This window comes from Bos indicus x Bos taurus, chromosome 8 (assembly GCF_003369695.1).
Source record: "Bos indicus x Bos taurus breed Angus x Brahman F1 hybrid chromosome 8, Bos_hybrid_MaternalHap_v2.0, whole genome shotgun sequence".
Lineage (NCBI taxonomy): Eukaryota > Metazoa > Chordata > Mammalia > Artiodactyla > Bovidae > Bos > Bos indicus x Bos taurus.
Genome location: NC_040083.1, coordinates 27,304,784 through 27,325,999, shown reverse-complemented (window position 1 = coordinate 27,325,999; position 21,216 = coordinate 27,304,784). Strand labels below are relative to the sequence as shown.

Sequence of the window (21,216 nt, the reverse complement as noted above, 5' to 3'; positions counted from 1 at the left end):
ATCAAGTGCCCAGAAATAAGTGAAGATACATTATAAAGGCTAGGGATAGGATTACTTTTCTGCTCACATTAGAGCCCAGTGGAAGGACCTTTGGATGGGCTCTGGCAGAAGGCTGGCTGTGTCCTCCCGCAAAAACAGCTTCCCAATCCTGCTTCTACAGTGGATCAGGGGAGGGAGGGAGACTTCTTAAATATAAATGCAGAGCCTGACAGTTTTAAAAGTCACCTTTAAAAAGAGACAAAAAGCTGAGCAAAGGGATTTATCTTCAGGTGCTAATAGTATTTGGCTACCTTGCATTTGACGCTTACTCCTTGGAAGGAAAGTTATGACCAATCTAGACAGCATATTAAAAAGCAGAGACATTACTTTGCCAACAAAGGTCCATCTAGTCAAGGCTATGGCTTTACCAGTGGTCATGTATGGATGTGAGAATTGCACTAGAAAGAAAGCTGACTGCCGAAGACTTGATGCTTTTGAACTGTGGTATTGGAGAAGACTCTTAAGAGTCCCTTGGACTGCAAGGAGATACAACCAGTCCATCCTAAAGGAGATCAGTCCTGGGTGTTCACTGGAAGGACTAATGCTGAAGCTGAAACTCCAATACTTTGGCCACCTGATGAGAAGAGCTGACTCATTTGAAAAGACCCTGATGCTGGGAAAGATTGAGGGCAGGAAGAGAAGGGGACAACAGAGGATGAGATGGTTGGATGGCATCAGCGACTCGATGCACATGAGTTTGGGTGAATTCCGGGAGTTGCTGATGGACAGGGAGGCCTGGCATGCTGTGGTTCATGGCGTCGTGAAGAGTCAGACACGACTGAGCGACTGAACTGAACTGAACCTTGCATTTGTATAGCACAGTTTACCTATGCATCTCTTCATAATATGTACCTTATTCCTGGAGAAGTCTGGGATGGTCTGTGAGTGAAGAGGACGGATGGAAACCACTGCCAAACTTAGCCCAAAATGCTGGCAGGTGGGTTCTCTCCATATTACAAGCCAGAAGTAACTATTTGATTTAATCTCAAATATCCATTAGCTGCCTGACACTCAATGGGCATGTAATGAACATTCACTGAACTGAAAATTGGAGGCGGGGAAGTGGAGATCTTCTTGGTTGGGGCAGTCCTCAGTGAGGAAAGGGCTAGACTATGCACAAAGTAAGAACTTGATGGGCTCCAGAAGAAAGTGAAAGTCGTTCAGGGTTGTCTGATTCTTTTCCACCTCATGGACTGTAGTCCATGGAATTCTCCAGGCCAGAATACTGGAGTGGGTAGCCATTCCCTTCTCCAGCGGATCTTCCCAGCCCAGGTCTCCTGCACTGCAGGTGGATTCTTTACTGTCTGAAACACCAGGGAAGCCCAAGAATACTGGAGTGGGTAGCCAATCCCTCCTCCAGGGAATCTTCCCAACCCAGGAACTGAACTGTCGTCTCCTGAATTGTAAGCAGATTCTTTACAAGCTGAGCTACTAATGAAATAACCCTGGGCTCTAAGTATGGTCCATCAAAAGGACAGGGGAGAAGATCCCAATCAGGCTAACAAAGTGGGCCAGAGAGAAGTAGAGCTGAGCCCTTTGAGAGATCAATGCTGAGAGCAGGGACAAGTGCAGAGTAACGACTGCAGAATAGTCAGCCACCAGAGTTGAGGGAGATGAGAGGCCAAAGGAGCCACAGGGGAGGGACCATGAGAGCATCGTGCACTCTGCCAAGGAGGTCAGAGTTTATATGGTGCACACCCTAAGTTTGCAGTGTTCTATTTTTAAATTTTATTATTTATGTTTTCAAACATATACAAATGCAAATAGTGTAACAAGCCCCCGTGAACCACACCACCAACTTCAACAATGAGCAGTGCTGGGTCAGTCTTCTTTCACCTGCACTCACCTAATCCCCTTAACCTCCCTCCTCCGCTGGATAATTTTAAAGTAAATCCCAGACATGGTATCATTTCACCAGCAAAGACTTTTAAGACCTGCCACGGGCAGATCTGTGTTTTGGCAGGATTACTCATTTAGGGCAGGAGGTGAAAAGATCAGTTATGTTATTTTAGCAAGGAAATCAGAGCTCACACCCAGAGGTAACAGGGAAGGTATAGAAGTGATGAGAAATCCTGGGGAATCTTCCTCTGACGAGGTCATCCTACACAAGACAGGGGAGGGCAGGAGGAAGTGGGAGGAACTGAGGCTCTCTAGTTTGATGAAAACAATGGAGACATTAAGAATTAGAGAGGGATGGACTAGTTAGGGATTATCAGATACACAGAGAAGCCTGGTCACAAAGAGGTGGACACAACTGTGACTTAGCATGCATGCACGCACTTTTAATATTAGAGAACAGATAAGCAACAAGGTCCTACTGTACAGCCCAGGGAACTATATTCAGTATCCTGTGATAAGCCAGAATGGAAAAGAATACAAACAAGAATATATATATACATATATGTATGTATATACATAACTGAATCACTTTGCTATATAGCAAAAACTAACACAATATTGTAAATCAACTATACTTCAATAAAATAAAAAAATTTTGAAGAATTAGAGAAAAGGAGGAAATGCAGAGTTGGGAAGATATGTTTACTCTTTGGTTCAATTGGTCTATTGGACATGTAGGTAGAATAAAACAAATATTAGAGCTGAGAGCACTGTTACAGAAGAAGAAGAGGGAAAAAATTCCATCTTAATTCACTGTTTGAAAACAGACTTGTGCCTGGGATAGATATTAGAGAGACAAAGTCCCTCCTCTGAGGGAACTTTCAGTCTAGTTGGAGAAAACAAGATTGTCCACACAGCAAAGATAAATGTAAAATCGGGATTCATGTTTTAAAAGAACATCACAAGAGGAGTGTGACTTGAAGTAGTGAAGACTGAGCTAGGATTTGAAGGAGGGGTTGATTTAGGATTTGAAACCTTAGAGAATGGTGGCAAGCAGAACACTAAGAAATGAGGGTGGGACTTCCCTGGCAGCCCAGTAGTTAAGAGTCCACCTTGCAATGCAGGGAACTCAGGTTTGATCCCTGGTCAGGGAATTAAGATCCTACATGCTACAGGGCAGTGAAGATCTCTCGGGCAGCAACTATGACCCAGTGCAGCCAAACAAATAAATATTAACAAACAGGACTGGAAGCACAGGGAGACAGTGCAAGTGAGGAGAGAAGTGGGCAGGCTGAGAAAGAGACAGGAGGCAAACCCTCAGGTGTCTGATTCTTCAGCAACCACTGCAGGGGAACAACAGAAGAGGATTTAGGCAAACAGTTTTGCATCCAAGTGATGCCAGGGAAAGCAAGGTTTCTTTGAGTATGACCCATAGGAAAAGTCCAATATCTGTTTAGATGGGTAGCTTTAACTTGAAGTCAGTTTAACATCTATGTATGGTTGAGACAGGCAGCACATAACTAAGTAATTCTGTACAGCGTTTCAGTGTCCTGACACGCCCACAGGCCTGCAAGCTTCGGGGGGTCAGGGACCACATCTGTCCATGTCCCTGCTGGACTCGAGGTTCTAGCACAGCACCTGGCTTAAAGAGGATGACCAATAAATAACATGTGTGTGTGCTTCAACCAGGCTAAATAAGGGGACCACTCTCTGATTTCACTGACAGGGAAAGGGCCAACAGAGGCACTGGCTAGTAGGTGGCAGGGTCGATGATAAACCCAAAGGACAGGAGACAGTCACTATACGGGCCTGAGAGCCAAGGGAGAGAGGAGTGGAGCACGGCCACACAGCTTAGGACGTGATTTCAGATAATGGTAAAGGCTATGACCTTGGCAACAGGAGCAGGCTTAGATCTGAAAAAACCCAGCACTGTCCCTTATTAGCAACACGGTTTCCTCATCTGCAAAAGGAAGAGAGGCAGCCGCCATGTCAGCAGCTTCATGTGAAGACCAGATGATGATTCATACAAAGCATCTCACAGAATGCCTGCCTCATGATATGCACTCGGTCCCCAGGACCTTTTACCACTGTCACGTGAAAAGAGCTTCCTGGACACAGAAGCTCGTTGTGATGCTGAGAAAACCCTGGTGCTGATGATGCTCTATACTTAAGAGATTTTTCAACACAAGCTACTTCTGAAATAAGAAATCTTCCAACAGACTGTGGAGGACAAAGTGCTTCTGATCTGAGATCAACTCCTAGGATCTGCTATCCCAGAAGCTCGCTAAATACTGTTATATGGCACCCAAGGTTTAGGTCTAAAATGCGTGTTCGTTTTCATCCAGGAGACAGCTACAAGCATGGGCAGAATATGTGTCACAGTTGGCCTGCCTCGCGTATCCTGCATGAATAGTCAGCAAAAAAGATAAGACGTTTACAGATTTTTAAAGGCCCACCAACAGCCGTACATGAACTATAATGACAAGACAAAGCCTCACTCCAAAGGACACTCAACTTGATAAAGGTGTCACTCTTCACAGTTAACACCTCTACAGTGTATATTTTTCTCATGAAAGGATATATTTAACACTTTCTTCAATTTTCCCTAGAAATGCATCTTTTGTCAAATGACAGATAAAACTTCAGCAAGAATTTTAACACTGAAGTTTATTATCCTCACCACCCCGGTCCTCTATAAGGAGGTAACATTTCGCATGTGAAAATACTGCAGCCAGAATCATTTTAAGTTTAAGTGGTATCTCTGCCATTGTCTGTGGGGGAAGAGGGAGGCAGAAAGAAGGATGGGGACTAGAAATGGAAAAAAAAGAATTTTTAAAATCCCTGTTACACTATCTACCAGATGTAAGTGAATAATAACTAATATGTTTGCAGCCTCGGCCTTAATCTTAAAACAAATGATAGTATTCAAATATAATATTTCGCACATGCAGACTGATAAGAGATTTTTCCCTTCTTTATTTCTTGAAGATTCTGTGAACGACACAATACAGAGCACAATGTATTTAATGAAAGGTTTCCAAGGCTGATTTCCCTACAGGTTATTTTCTTTCTTTTCTCTGGAACCCACACACGGGGTATACTGCAGGGACCAAGGGTGTATATAAAAATAAACTATGAGCCAGCATCAGAGCTGATACCCTTTCTCCTACAGGGGCAAGTGAATTATTAGATCTGTGTCATGAGTGTTTTTTTTTAATATGCCATTGTTCCCACTTGAGCACATTAAATTTTCCATATCCACTTTTAAACCAATATAACCTTTTTTTTTCCATGTTCATAATGTTCATGCTGTACATTAACAGGCAGAAAATCCAATAGCTTAAGTCATCATATTGGAGTTATATGTAAAGCTGGGTGGATGAAAACCTTTTGCATTTTCCTTCTCTTTGAACAGATACTATGCTGGAGTTGGCTAAAACCCTAGGAAAAAAAAATTACACCTCATGGGAAACTGTGCTAATATTTTTTTTTCTTTTATGATTGATCACAAATCCATTTTGAACATTACACATTTTTTTAAAGTTTATTATAACTCCAGTTCAACATCTTCCAGCCCAACAAATTGAAGGTGCTGGAATCTTTTGGTCTGGAAGATGTGTTTGCCAATTATTTTTGTACTAGTGCACATAAACAGGGAGAACTGGATCTTAGGTATGAGTTATACATTCCTGTACAAAATAATTGTATATTCTATGAAGACTGATTCTTTTTCTGGAGAAATATACAACAACACAAGGGAAATCTTGTACTAGCAGCATAACTGAAGTGGCAAGATACAATATTAGAAAAACAGAGCTACTTTCATTACTGTGATGCTGTGTGTCAGAATGTCTCTCCTTAATGAACCTGTTTGCAATAAGACTCCGGGTGCAAAGAGGCTATTTAGAGAGACTATTGTGTCTACAGTGAGTCCTTCAAATATCTTCCCACCATTAGACATGCCGCATTGACCAATTCTGTCCTGATTGCTGTTCTTTTTACTATCAAGGGAGATTCCTGCCCAGACAGACGGATGGCTCAGACACTGCAGTTCATAAAATGTTTACACTGTACACACACACACGCACTCACCACAGCAGTACAAGCTACAGCTCTCCAGATCACACAGTTGAACATGGCAGTGTCATATGAAGGTTGATGACATTCCAATATCAATGAAAGGATTTAAGCTAAACTTTGGTCATCCTACCTACCTGTCATTCTCAACAAAAAGCCTTTCTGCCTGCTCTCTTTCAGCACATGCCCATGTCTACTGCCCACATGGGAACACTTCAGGCAAACATTTTCTGTGCCTTCAGGTTTCTCACCCTGTTGAAATTTTTCTCCCAACTGCTGACAAGAAAAGACGACCACACATGTCACGCCATCAAAAACAAGGGACGAGAGAGAACACAGTAATGGGTCAAAAAGGCTTTCTAAAAACTTTTTGAATTCCAACTGACGGTGACAGGCTTAGAGGACCAGAGACTCGTCTCTGCAATGTAAGTGAAGCATCTCTGGCTGAAATCAGCCAGCCACCTTTTTACCAAGTCCAAACATGAGAGGCTGAAATGCTTAGCGGAAACCTCCTGTTCATCTTATTCTGAACTCTGTTCTTATCAGCTGCCACATGAGGCTGTAGCCTCACATTTCACTCACCTACGTGCCAAGTGATCCTCTTGTGCTTTTTCAAATAGTTTATCCTTTCTATCCAAATACAAATACTGTGCCTGCCAGAAAAGGCCATATACAACTCCCCCATCTCAGCTAACAGGTAGAAAGAACTTCAAATGCAAAATTGCCACTAAATGCTCCTAAGTGTAACCACTACTAGTTATAGCCAAGAAGGAACCAGAGAATTACACACTGAATAACTCTGGATCCAATGAATCCATTTCAATCCCCATTATTTTAAAATTTCTCTCACCTCCTCCTTTCTTCTAGGCTTAGCCTTCTATTCGTTTTTAAAATTTATTTCTTTTAATAGGAGGATAATTACTTTATAATATTGTGATGGCTTTTGCCATACATCAACACGAATCAGCCATAGGTATACATGTGTACCCCCCATCCTGAATGTCCCTTCCTCCTCCCTATTGCTCTGGGTTGTCCCAGAGCACCAACTTTGGGTGCCCCGCTCCATGCATCGAGCTTGCACTGGTCATCTATTTTACATATGGTAATGTATATGTTTAAATGCTATTCCCTCAAATTATGCCACCCTCGCCTTCTCCCACTGAGTCCAAAAGTCTGTTCTTCACATCTATGTCTCCTTTGCTGCCCTGCATGTAGGATCATCAGTATCATCTTTCTAAATTCCACATATATGTTAATATACAGTATTTGTCTTTATCTTTCTGACTTAGTTCACTCTGTATGATAGGCTCCAGATGCACCCATCTCAATAGAACTGACTCAAATGTGTTCCTTTTTATGGCTGAGTAATATTCTATTGTGTATATGTACCACTACTGCCTTATCCATTCATCTGCCGATGGACATCTAGGTCGCTTCCATGTCCTAATGAACATTGGTTACATGTGTCTCAATTCTTCAACCTTATATTCTTGAAGACCTGACATATAGACCATCACTTGCCTGAAGCTCTGTTCTCAAAGTCATTTGAAGTATTTGATTTCAAGGTATTAACTCATCCAAACCTTAAAATAATGCCTCTATTAAAGCAACTTTGAACATTTATTAAAAACAGATAAGCATTTCTTAATTGAGATATCTGACATGCTGGACTGGATGAAGCACAAGCTGGAATCAAGATTGCCAGGAGAAATATCAATAACCTCAGATATGCAGATGACATCACCCTTATGGCAGGAAGCAAAGAAGAACTAAAGAGTCTCTTGATGAAAGTGAAAGAGGAGAGAGAAAAAGTTGGCTTAAAACTCAACATTCAAAAAATGAAGATCATGGTGTCCAGTCCCATCACTTCATGGCATATAGATGAGGAAACAATGGGCACAGTGACGGACTTTATTTTCTTGGGCACAAAATCACTGCGATGGTGATTGCAGCAGTGTAATTAAAAGACACTTGCTCCTTGGAAGAAAAGCTATGACCAACATAGACAGCATATTAAAAAGCAGAGACATTGCCAACAAAGTCAAAGCTATGGTTCTTCTAATAGTCATGTATGGATCTGAGAGTTGGACTGTAACGAAAGCTGAGCACCAAAGAATTGATGCTCTTGAACTGTGGTGTTGGAGAAGACTCTTGAGAGCCCCATGGACAGTAAGGCTATCCAACCAGTCCATCCTAAAGGAAATCAATCCTGAATATTCGTTGGAAGGACTGGTGCTAATGCTGAAACTCCAATCCTTAGGCTACCTGATATGAAGAACTGACTCATTTGAAAAGACCCTGATGCTGGGAACGATTGAAGGCGGGAGGAGAAGGGGACGACAGAGGATGAGATGGTTCGATGGCATTACCATGGACATCACTCAATGGACATGAGTTTGAGTAGGCTCCAGGAGCTGGTGGTGGACAGGGAGGCTTGGCGTGCTACAGTCCATGGGGTCACAAAGAGTCAGACATGACTGAGCGACTGAACTGAACTGAACCGACATTGTGAACCTGGTTAAAAAACACTTTGAGGATTTGCCTGCACATTCAGGAGGTGAAGGGACAGGAGAAATTTAGCAGCAATCACTTTTTTTCCTACAAGTGAACCAAGACTGTGTAAGACTCAAGGAAACTACAGCCCACAGAATCCAGGTCTAGGACTCTGGATGCCTCGCCTACTGGTCTCACTCACACCAGGCTACAGCTCTGTATCCAGTAATCCTTCTGTATTTTGCCAACAAGGGGTTTTGTTTCCTTTTGAAACAACAGACGGTTCTACTAAAACGTGCTCAGTTATATATGCCATGTGTACTGGCATAAAGAGAAAAAGACTATAGATAATTACAAAGAGTATAGATAATACAAAAATTATTTCTATGTTCCATCCTCAAAGAACAGTCTCAGGACCAGCAGCATCGGCATCACCTGGGGACTTATTAGAAAGGCTGGTTCTCAGGCTGTGTATGTGATGCACAGAGTCAGAAAACCTGGGGGGAAGGCCCAGCAGTCTGTGATGAAAGAGACCACCATGTGGCTCAGATGCGTTCTCCAGTTTAACAACCAGGGCTCTTGAATATACGATATGATTCGGAATTCCCTGTTGACTCAGATGGTAAAGAATCTGCCTGCAATGCAGGTTCAATCTCTGGGTCAGGAAGATCCCCGGGAGAAGGGAATGGCTACCCAGTCCAGTATTCTTGCCTAGGAAATCCCATGGACAGGCAAGCCTGGTGGGATACAGTCCACGGGGTCGCAAAGAGTTGGACACGACTGAGCAACTAACAACTTTTACTTCAACAATTTACAAAGCGTCATATTAAAATTATTTAAAATGGCTAATGCTTAAGGACATAATCAACTGGCTATACACACACACACACACACACACACAAAACAGACCTAAAAGGAGGAAAACAATACAGGATGAAAAATTACCTTAAGAATATCCCAGTTTAGGGCAACAGTTAATTTACTATAAATATGTGTCTTTTGATTGTACTGCTCAATACAAACCACTCCACTCAATCTTTTATTTGGAAGAAAGCAAGTGCTCACTTTGGGCTTTCCAGGTGGCTCAGTGGTAAAGAATCCACCTGCCAATGCAGGAGATACAAGTTCAATCCCTGGGCTAGGAAGACCCCCTGGATGAGAAAATGGAAACCCACTCTAGTATTCTTGCCTGGAAGACCCCAAAGACTGAGGAGCTAGTGGGCTTCAATCCATGGGGTCACAAAGAGTCAGACACAACTCTGTGACTGAACACATACACACACACACGCACTCTCTTTCAGATCAATAAAATGAGGTATTTAAATAAACCCCAACGTTAGATAAGGTAATGGAAAATATAACGGAAATGAATTCATGAATTTTATTGTAAGGATCCATGCCAAAATGGAAAGAGATGTTAACCAATATGAAGTATTAATTATTAAAAAGTTACAGCTCAGATATGACAGCAGTATGTGCCAAAGCAAAGATACACCATTTTGTTAAGGTAAATGGAAGTAGGGATATGAAGAAACTAGAACACAAGCACCAAATTAAGAGCACTAAACCTCAAGGAAATTACTGTTAACTCAGGAGGTAAAAAGCTTATCAGAATTGTCGTGACTTCAAAATCAAAGCCAGCACTGTTTATAATGACCCAAAGTTAAGATACAACCTAAATGTCCATTCAAAGAGGACTGGTGACAGTCATCATGGTACTCCCCTACAAGGGCATTCTTGATGTACACATGCGTAATAACTTGTACACATGCAAATCTGTACACATGCATAATAACAACACTGACAAGCACCCCCACTGGCAAGCGGAAAAAGTAATTGAACATACAGCACCATCCAACTTCTTTTTCAAAAACTATGGGCACATACATGTGTTTTTGCAAAGAATAAAGTCTAGAAAACCATAAACCACAATGGCCACAGCAAGTAAGTGGATTACAATTGAATTTTATCTTCTCCCTATTCCTCTCTTTTCTGAAGTTTCCTGGTTTTTAAATGAACAACAATTACTCACAAAATGAGGAAATAATAAACATATAAACATGTAAATGTTTTAGAAAAAAAGGCAATAAATGATAGATTGCTATTTTATAGGCAGGGACCCAAGGAAGTACTGCTGATTGGCACAATATAGAAGCACTAATGAAATTCCAGAGATTTCAGAAAACCAGGATTCAGAGACAAAAATATAGATTTTAGAAGGAAAAAATTCTAAACTGCAGGCAATCATCATAATGTATCAATCCCTCTTTTCCGCAAAAAAAAGGGTGGGGGGAGGAAATATCAAACTCACCTAAACCACTACATTCAAACAAAAATCCAAATGAAAAATTTAAAGGACATAGTTTATTAAGCACATATTATGCACCAGACACACTCACATATCATCTCCTTAAGTTTCACGACAACTTGCAAGTTATCTCCAATTTTCAGGGAAGAGGTTCAAAGGAAACAAGCACATTTCTGATGCACAGTGCACCCCAGAGCTCATGAGACGTTTCTGTTTCACCAGGCTCCAAAAGGGATCCTTAGCACACAGTTCTTGAGAGTGATGAGAGCTGAAATTGAGGGCTGTTATTGTCCAGTTGCTCCATCGCATCTAACTATTTGCAACACCATGGCCTGCAGCACGCCAGGCTTCCCTGTCCTTCGCTATCTCCCAGAGTTTGCTCAAACTCATGTCCATTGAGTCGGTGATGTCATCCAACCATCTCATCCTCTGCTGCCTCCTTCTCCTCCTACTTCAGTTTTTCCCAGCATCAGGGTACCCACATAAAAACTTCAGAAAGGATTCCGTTACCCTTTATTAAGCACAAAATCAATATCATAGAATAGGAGGGGGAGATGTGAGCAGAAGGCAGCAAGGGCCTAATGTGAGATAGCTGGGCAGCCTGTGTTAAGGATTTTGGACTCTGAGAGAAAACGACATTTTTAAAGATACTCCTTTGTTGCCTGTGTTAGGGGATGGTAGTGGTAATGTGTTACCAAACAAAAGATGTTGCTTAGATAATTTACCAGACACATGAAGACAAGAGCAGATTTAAGCATCATCCAACAGGTGGAACTGAAAGGATGTACTGATGATGGGATATTCCTCCTTAGACCCAACCACCTTGCAAACTGAATTCTAAACTTCTCTAATATGCTTTCACCAGTAACAAACTCTGAAGGCCTCTCCAGCTTGGGATCTTGCAACTTGATTTCTTAGTTTTTAACTTTGCAATACAAACCTACACAAATGCATCTAGATATTATAAAGTATTTGCTCCATCAATTGATAAATGGATAAACAAAAATGTGATACATACTACATACAATGAAGTGTTATTTGGCAAAATAGGGACAAATCCTTAAAATATTATATGCATGAAAGATGTAAGATACCATATAGAGTATGATTCCATTTGTATGAAATACAAATAGCAAATTCGAAGACAAAGTACATCAGTAGCTGTCCACAGCTGCAGAGGATTGGGAGTGTTGGGGGATGGGTGATAGTGAAAGGGTAAACATTTATTTTTGAGGTAATAAAAATGTTCTAACTTTGACTGTGGTGATGGTTACACAACTCCAAATATGTTAAAACTCACTGAAACAAAAAAAAACATCCGAATTAGGTAAATTTTGGCCTTCCCTCGCAGCTTAGTCGGTATAGAAGTTGCCTGCAATGCAGGAGACCCAGGTTTTATTACTGGGTTGGGATGATCCCCTGGAGAAGGAAATGGCAACCCACTCCAGTTTTCTTGCCTGGAGAATCCCATGGACAGTGGAGCCTAGCAGGCTACAGTCCATGGGGTCGCAAAAGTCGGGCACAACTTAGTAACTAAACCACCACCACCAAGTAGGTAAACCGCATGGGATGTGAATTATATCTCAATAAATACATTATTTTTAAGTGTTCTTTTTGGGGGGGGGGCAAGTATTTACTGGGTATGATGCTGGGGCCTAAGTTACAAACAAGATGAGCAGGTGAAGATAACAGGACTTCAGCATAAAAATCTTTGAAAAATAAAACCTCCAGTAGATCTAAGGATGTCCTCCTTGGTTCTATGCAAAATTTTCCTCTTGACATCTTTAAGAAAAAATGCTGACTTAATTCCAGTTTTTCTTTCGATTGTTAACTCTGGAGGTATTCATCTACTAAGATACATTCTGGAGACTTCCCTGGTTGTTCAGTGATTGGGACTCCATGCTGCCAACACAGGGGTGGGGATTCAAGCCCTGGTCAGGGAGCTAAGATCCCACATGCTGTGTAGCATGACCAAAAGATTAAAAAAAAATTAAATTTCAAAAAAGATATATTCTGAATCACAGACCAAAAGTTTATTTAAACCTGCAGCTAAAGAACATTCCCTAAAAACAGACTGAATTCTTCTGTTAAAAAAAAATTCCCTGGATAAAACACTTCTAAACATGTGGATACTCTTAAAAAAAAAAAAACTGGATACAATTGTTTCACATGTATATCAACACATAACACTAGCCTTACATTTCATGTCCAGCCACAAATCATCTATTGTAACTTATGCTTTTACTTATATGGGTGTAATGAGAATCACTGCCAAACCGAGCTCTTCAAGCAGGTGTCTTGGAGAGCAGTGGTCTAAATGCCAAAGATCTAAAGATTTAGATTTAAGACATCATGTCATCAGGGCTGGAATGATCTTCAGGCATGGTGGTGATAAACAAGCAGCTCATATCTACAAAAAAAGACGAGCATAGAAGAACGGAAATACTTTTTATTACCCTAGGGAAATAATCATAGATTTAATCAAAGGTTTAAATAAAATACATTCTATTGCAGCAACATTTAAGGTTGCAAAAATTAGAAACCTACATTGCCAATAATAGGGGTTCTATAAATAAAAAACGGTTCATGTCAGAATACTATATGATGATTAAAGTGCATATTTTATAAGGAACCCAAAGATATGAAGGACAATTAATGTAACTTTCATAATAAGTGCAAAGTATCAGTTGCAAAGCAGCATATTCAGTATCATTTCTACTTTATAAAATTAAAGATGCATAGGAAAAAAAATCTAAAATTATAGTTACAAAATGATAAAAAAGTAACCTTATGAATGATTTTTCATTTTTGGTAGTCACATATAATTCAAACTTTCTAAAATAAATATTTGTTATAAGAGATGCGGACTCAAGACAATAAATCTGCAGTCATTTCTCATCTCCTCATTGAAGTAAATGGCAGAAGAAAAATGTTCTGATCCAAAATGAGAGTTTTGTGATCTGGGTTTTGGTTGCCATTAAGTTTTAACATACTAGTATTTCTAATGTCCTGAGTGCTCTCTTTACTCTGAGCTTTTGTCAGAGTTGTTCCTAGTACCAAGAACATTTTTAGTCACTGTTCCTAGACCATTCTATGGGCTTCCCAGGTGGCTCAGAGGTAAAGGATCTGCCTGCCAATGCAGCAGACCCAGGTTCGATCCCGGGGTTGGGAAGATACTCTGGAGAAGGAAATGGCAACCCACTGCTGTATGCGTGCCTGGAAAATTACATGGACAGAGGAGCCTGGCGGGCTACGGTCCATGGTGTCACAAAAGAGTTGGACACAACTTAGCGTCTAAACATGGAGAATGGAACCCCACTCCAGTAGTCTTGCCTGGAAAATCCCATGGGCGGAGAAGCCTGGTGGGCTGCAGTCCATGGGGTAGCTAAGAGTCAGACACGATTGAGCAACTTCACTTTCACTTTTCACTTTCATGCATTGGAGAAGGAAATGGCAACCCACTCCAGCGTTCTTGCCTGGAGAATCCCAGGGATGGGGGAGCCTGGTGGGCTGCTGTCTATGGGGTCGCACAGAGTCGGACACGACTGAAGTGACTTAGCAGTAGCAGTAGCATCTCAACAACAGACCACCTCATCTGGCTAACTCGGCAAAATAAAGGGGGCAGGGAAGACTCTGGCAATCATGCATCTTGTACATGGGCTAGGCTTAGGGCTCCACAGTGTTTAGCACCTGGTACTCTAGTCACCTGATTTCATAGTTTTCTCGCCTACTAGATTCTATGGTACTTTGAGTGCAAGGAAAAGAAATGTTTCTGTTTTGTTCAGCATTACCTGCTATACTTCATAGCACATCACATACATTTGATTAATATTTTTGGGAAAAAAAACTGAATTTATGTATTAATTGCTGAATGAAGAAGTAAACAGCCTGCCACAGAAGTGAGGTATGCCTAAGTCTTAGAAGCATTTCCTCTCAAGTAAACCAGAGATGTGCGTTTCATGTAATGGAAACATAAGAGTGTAGTCAGTTAGCACCTTGAACAAAAGACAGGTCGTATGTGGCTCCTGCTTTCAGAGTCCAAAAACCTGAAAGCATCAGTCTAATAGAAAGTTAAATATGTCCAATCACAGGGTATCAAATATGCTAATGTCTTAAATACACAATTTGCAAATAAACAGAAATAAGGCACAATTAAGAGAAACAATCAAAATAGAATACCATATTTTCTGAGCTTGGTTCCTAAAGATCAGATTCAGATGTTGTTTTTATTCATAATCTGGGAAAAAGTAAATAAAACATTCTGTGCACTGCTCACCATAAATCTTAACTTACCCCTGAAATTAAATCTAAACACAAACATAACCCTAAAACCTCCTCTAGCCCCACAAATACTCAGACAATCAAAATCTGATTTCCAGGACAGCAGTTTTACTATGTGAGTACAATATTTATGCAGAAGAAATAAATTATGCAAATCACAATGATTTACGCCTATTATAGCTAAGCTTACTCTTTGCAGATTACAAGGTTCAAGAATCTACAAATTTACTCAAAATTCAGGTTGCCTAATGAAACAATTATACATACAGGACACTTTAAGACCTTACCAAAGCTTCAAACAATATACACTGCTTTATATTATCTCCTTGGCACATGATTGTAATAGCTAAAGAACAAACTCAAATTTCAAAATTAATTCACAAATTAAACCCCGAATTTATATAAACCACTACTATATTCACCTTCCTTCCATGCTATCTAGAAATGTCTTTAAAAAGTAATTCAAGGGTCTCAGGTCAACATGGCAAGCAGCTTGTGCCATTTCAGCATCAAGCAGGTGGCCAGAGGGTATTTATAAAGGGTATTACAATGCTGCTGGGTTCAATAAACTGGGCTTAATGCAAGATGATACAATATATGAGAATGACGATGCAAAAGAGGCCGTAAGAAGGCTTCCTGAGAACCTTTATGACGACAGAGAGTTTCGCATTAAGACAGCACTGGACATGCACGTGAGGCAGCAGATTCTGCCTAAACCACAGTGGACAGAATATGAGGATAAAGCCTACCTCGAACCATCTCTGAAAGAGGTGCTTTGGGAAAGAAAAGGGAGAGAAGAATGAGCTGAGAAATAATTTAGTAGTCTAAATCTGTGGATATAGCTGTTATCAAATATTTTTATGAAGTTAGTTTAAACCTGAAATGTACAATGCAGAACTATTTAGACTATAAATGTATTACTTTAAATACATATCTATTACAATTTAAAAAAAGTTATTCAAGGGATTTCCCTGTGGTCCAGTGGCTAAGTGCAGGGGGCCCGGGTTCCATCTCTGGTCAGGGAACTAGATCCCACACACTGGTACTGAGAGTCTGCATGCCACAACTCAGACCCAGTTCAGGAAAATAAAAACTTGAAATAAATTTTTTTTTAAGTTGTATGGCAGAAACCAACACAACATTAATTTTCCTCCAATTAAAAAATTAAACCAGAAAAAGTAATTCAAATGAAATATCAACACTTTTTTTGTATTTTTCTTTCATTTTTAATTGAAGGATAATTGCTTTACGGTACTGCATTGGTTTCTACCAAACATCAAAATGAATCAGCCACAGGTTTTTAAAATTAGAGCTATCATTACAAATTTTAGTGATGTAACCACCTGATTGCTGTTGCTGCTGCTAAGTCGCTTCAGTCGTGTCCGACTCTGCGACAACATAGATGGCAGCCCACCAGGCTCCTCTGTCCCTGGGATTCTCCAGGCAAGAATACTGGAGTGGGTTGCCATTTCCTTCTCCAATGCATGCATGCATGCTAAGTCACTTCATTCCTGTCCGACTCTGGGCGACCCTATGGACAGCAGCCCACCAGGCTCCTCTGTCCACGGGATTCTCTAGGCAAGAATACTGGAGTGGGTTGCCACTTCCTTCTCCAACCACCTGATTAGCCATGAGTAAATTTTCAAATCTTTAAAATATAAATTTTAAAATTTACTTAAATTTTTAAAGGTTTTGTCTTGACATATACGTTAAAACTTTGGGAAAAAAAACTTTTTTAATGATGAAAACTGTCAAACACAAAGGGATGAATACATCTCCACTAACCGTGGAAGAGCATCTGGTTTTCTTTTTCTAGTAAGCGTGGCAAAAAGCTCAAAATTTTTTATTAAAACAAGAACAAAAATCCTATGCAAAGAATGGAGGAGAGCATCATCACAGGAGTGAGAAACAAATGTGCTTATCTTTTCAATCCAAGAGACTCTGCACAGTCTCGGTTATAGAGTGGCTCTGGGTGTGGTGGGGAAGGCAGATAACTAGCGCTCTGTGTGCCTGACAGGGTGCTCAGAAAGCTCTTTGGAACAATCTAGGGCTACTTTCTTCACTGAGTACTTGAACACCTACCACTACTAAAAATATACAAAACAAAGCACTTTCAGGAATTTTTAAACCTAGTCTGGAGTATCATACAACCATTCGAGTAACTTCCTACAAGCCACAAAGCCTTAAGTGCCTTGAGAAAATGACTGCAAAAAAGGAGGCAAACCCAGGAACTGATGTGGCTAAAACACAGTATAAAAAGTGTCAGAGACTGAGATGGAAAGATAGGCTGGCTTCCTCTCAAGCAGGACCCTGAATACAGAAGTAAAGGGCTTGTTCTGATCAGAGAGCTTGCAATGAATGAAGTTTGGGCCTGAGTAGTGACAAAGTCAGAGATATTTTCAAAAGCCTTCAATCCCAAGGAGTGGAGCTTCCTGGAGGGAGCCTGAAAAGTTACTGCAGCCAGCTTGCGGTAAGGCAGCAACACTGAAGAGGAGCAAACGAGCTCAACAGCAGTCATGAGACTTTTAAGGAGAGGATAGCTCCAAGAGGTAACGCACACTAAAACAGTCAGTTTTCAGGATGTGGTGAATGAAGGGAATGGACAGAAAATGGGAAGACAACAATCGCTCAGGTGTTCTGGCCTCTGAGACCAGGACAGTCACTTAGAGATGGAGTGCGGTTTCTGTGTGCGCTTGCACTACAAAGCATCCCCAGAGACAGCTTTCTCGTCTATTTTTTTGAAAAGCTAATGTGCTTGCACCTTAGAGATGAAGAACTAAAACCTTAAGCTCACCTCTGCCAAACCCAACTCTCTTCTAGATGCTAACCTGGACCAGCTGCAATGAGAGACTGGACCACCCAAACCCTAAGGCATCCCTCCAGCAAAGGTTCTTGTCGTGGCCTTCAGCTCCTGATGGACATGATGGGTGAATAAATGCTCTGCATTTTCAGAGAGCAGAATTAGAAAACTTAAAAGATGTTACACTGCAACTGGAAGGTCAGATAAAGTAAATGCATCAGGTGACTAATTTGGGTGATGGAAGCTCTCCCTATACATTCCTTAAAAGGAACAACTCAAGGGGATGAAAATGAGGTAAGACCTAAAGCTTACACATTTGGGGGGACCTCCTTAAGAAACATCATGCAAAAACACATGCATCCTTTACACAAAGAAATGACCCCGAGGACACTATTTGCTGGGACTCCCCCACCCCCAAGGGATGTGGAGGAAAATTCTACCCGCCCCTGCAAAAGCACCCATTCAGAATAGACAAAGAGCTCAAGGGTCATCTGAGAGAACTGAAAGGAAGGTGGCACTCTCAAAAATCCCAGACACTCTTGTGACAGAAAGATGCAAACTTTACTGGATGGCAGAAAAGGAGTTAAAATTACCCAAGAAAATGCAGGCAAAAAGAGATGAGAGGCTTGGACTGGCTGATTATTCTTATAAGGATCTCATTTGACAGGGGTAAAATACAAAGAAAAGTGTGTGCCAGTTTTTACAGAAAACATATGAACATATGGGAACTTACCTGGGGAAATTTGCTTTCTTTTAACGGAACAAGGAGTCTTTTCAGGTATTCTGAGTTGAAATTGAGAAGGACATGTTTAATTATAGTAAATGTGGAGAAAGGGTAAGCCGCGGGAGAATGGTGGCCATAACGTATTAATATTCAACTTCATTCCTGGGTTGGGTGGGTGGAAGAGACTAGAACAGGAGCTACATTTTTACATACAAAGACCCACTATACAAGGAAGGAAAGAAAGGAGGGTGGGAAGAATGGAGAAAGGGAAGAAAGAAGAGAGAAAGAGACAGAAGAAAAATATCAATCTCCACTTGAATAAGCCTACAGGAGGGATTTTTCTGTAAAGAAAGGTTACGAATGTCAAAGAAAATTATCCCCCAAATTTTGGCTCCTCAACATGAAAACACAAAAAAGATGCCATGTAAACTGTTAAGACAAGAGCACCCTCTTCTATCTCAGACACCCTGTGTACTCAAGGTGCCTGGGGGCAAGCTGATCAGCACTATGCCTTAGCTCTGAACCTCAAATGCAGAGAGATGCCCTGTACCCAAAGTGGGGATGGCGTGCTCTGGTGGGTACACGTGGGGCAGGAGAATCAAAACGCCAACAGTCAGCAGCCCAGTGAAGGTCTCTGATCCGAACCACAATGACCCCAATACCACAAGAGTCCCAGCTCCTCCCACACCCCAAAATGCAACTCTCTGATCAGGCATCTTCTGCCCCCACCCCACCAAATACTAATGGGAAGAGACTGGAAAGAGAACAAGATCGGACAAGGACCAAACAGGACAGGCTAGAGAGCAGTAACAATGATTCTGGGCTCCCTTGGGAGTAATAAAGTGACAGAGCGGACAGGAAGAGAGCCAATTAGTACATTCCCAGACAAGAGAGAGCCGAGGCTAAGGAAAAGCAAGGAATTAAACACAAATTTTGCCAGTCTGCCTATGTCAGCACAGTTATTCTTCACTAATATGAAACTGACACGCAACCGAGACAAAGGTACCAAAACTGCAAGAATGGCAAGAGCCCCGGGCAGAGGGAAACTAGTCCTGTCTCCATCACTGTCTGCAATGCTCAGTGAGTCGCCTCAGAGCAACTCTAAACTCTATCCTTCTTAACCGTGAAATGAAATAATTCCCAGAGCTGGCATCCTAGAACTCAAAGACCTCATGTTCCTGTGAAAGAGTACGGACTTGAGCCGGACGACCTGGGTGTGAATTCCAGCTCTGCAAGTGTTTTTGACTTTGGGAAAGTTACTTGACCTCTCTGTACCTCAGTTTCCCCATCTGTGAGACACGAGAAAAACACTCTACCTCATGGAACTGCCTAAGGATGAAGGGCTCTGTTAGTTGTAATTATGGCTGTGGGCAAATTTTGTACCCAATACCTTTTGGGTATGAGCATCTGTGTGGTAAATCACCTTTCTGAAAAGCTCTTCCTCAGAGGGGCAAGCAACTCTGCCTATCACTTTTCAGGGTGGTTCCCTTCCTAGGCCAGGGACTGCTGTTGCTGTTTAGTTGCTCAGTCGTGTCCGACTCTTTGCAACCCCATGGACTATAGCACACCAGGCTCCTCTGTCCTCCACTGTCTGGAGTTTGCTCAAACTCACATCCATCGAGTTGGTGATGCTATATAACCATCTCATCACCTGCTGCCTCCTCTCCTCCTGCCCTCAATCTTTCCAGGCAAGAGGGTCTTTTCCAATGACTTGGCTCTTCCCATCAGGTGGCCAAAGAATTGGAGTTTCAGCAGCAGTCCCTGCAATCTAAGGGACTCTCAAGAGTCTTCTCTAGCACCACAATTTGAAAACATCAGTTCTTTCGTACTCAGTCTTCTTCATGATCCAACTCTCACATCCATACCTGACTACAAGAAAAACCATACCTTTGATTATACAGACCTTCCTCAGCAAACTGATGTCTCTGCTTCTTAATGCACCTAGATTTGTCATAGCTTTCCTTACAAGGAGCAAGTGTCTTCTAATTTCATGGCTGCAGTCACCATTTGCAGTGATTTTGGAGCCCAAGAAAATAAAATGTCACTTTTTCCCCTTCTATTTGCCATGAAGTAATGGGACTAAATGCCATGATCTTAGTTTTCTAAATGTTGACGTTCAAGTCAGTTTTTTCACTCTCCTCTTTTACCTACATCAAGAGGCTTGTTAGTTCCTCTCCACTTTCTGTCATTAGAGTGGTATCATCTGCACATCTGAGGTGGTTGATATTTCTCCCGGCAATCTTGATTCCAGCTTGTGATCCATCCCACCCAGCATTTCTCATGGTGTACTCTGCTTATAAATTAAATAAGCAGGATGACAATATACAGCCTTGTCATACTCCTTTTCCAATTTGGAACTAGTCAGTTGTTCCATGTCCAGTTCTAACCGTTGCTTCTTGACGTGAATACAGGTTTCTTAGGAGACAGGTAAGGTGGTCTGGTACTCCCACCTCTTGATTGCAACTCCCCTCCATCAGCACCTTGCTAAATTATAGTGCAAGCCTCTGGTTTCCATTCTCTCAAATTCATCCTCGAATCAAATCTCACATAGAATTCTCCTGCTTACAACCCAAAGGCACTTTTTTTTCACATGCAACAACATGGATCAATCTCAAAACTACTATTCTAAGCGAAAGAAGCCAGACTTAAAAGGTT

General features: G+C 41.4%; 1 protein-coding gene and 1 pseudogene across 7 annotated transcripts in view; one reads left to right on the top strand and one right to left on the bottom strand.

Moving 5' to 3' along the window:
* Positions 1–21,216, bottom strand: part of BNC2 (basonuclin 2) — a 485,381-nt gene that overhangs the window by 373,964 nt on the left and 90,201 nt on the right. The gene's annotated exons all lie outside the window — the stretch shown is intronic.
* LOC113897018 lies at positions 14,289–15,965 on the top strand (annotated as a pseudogene).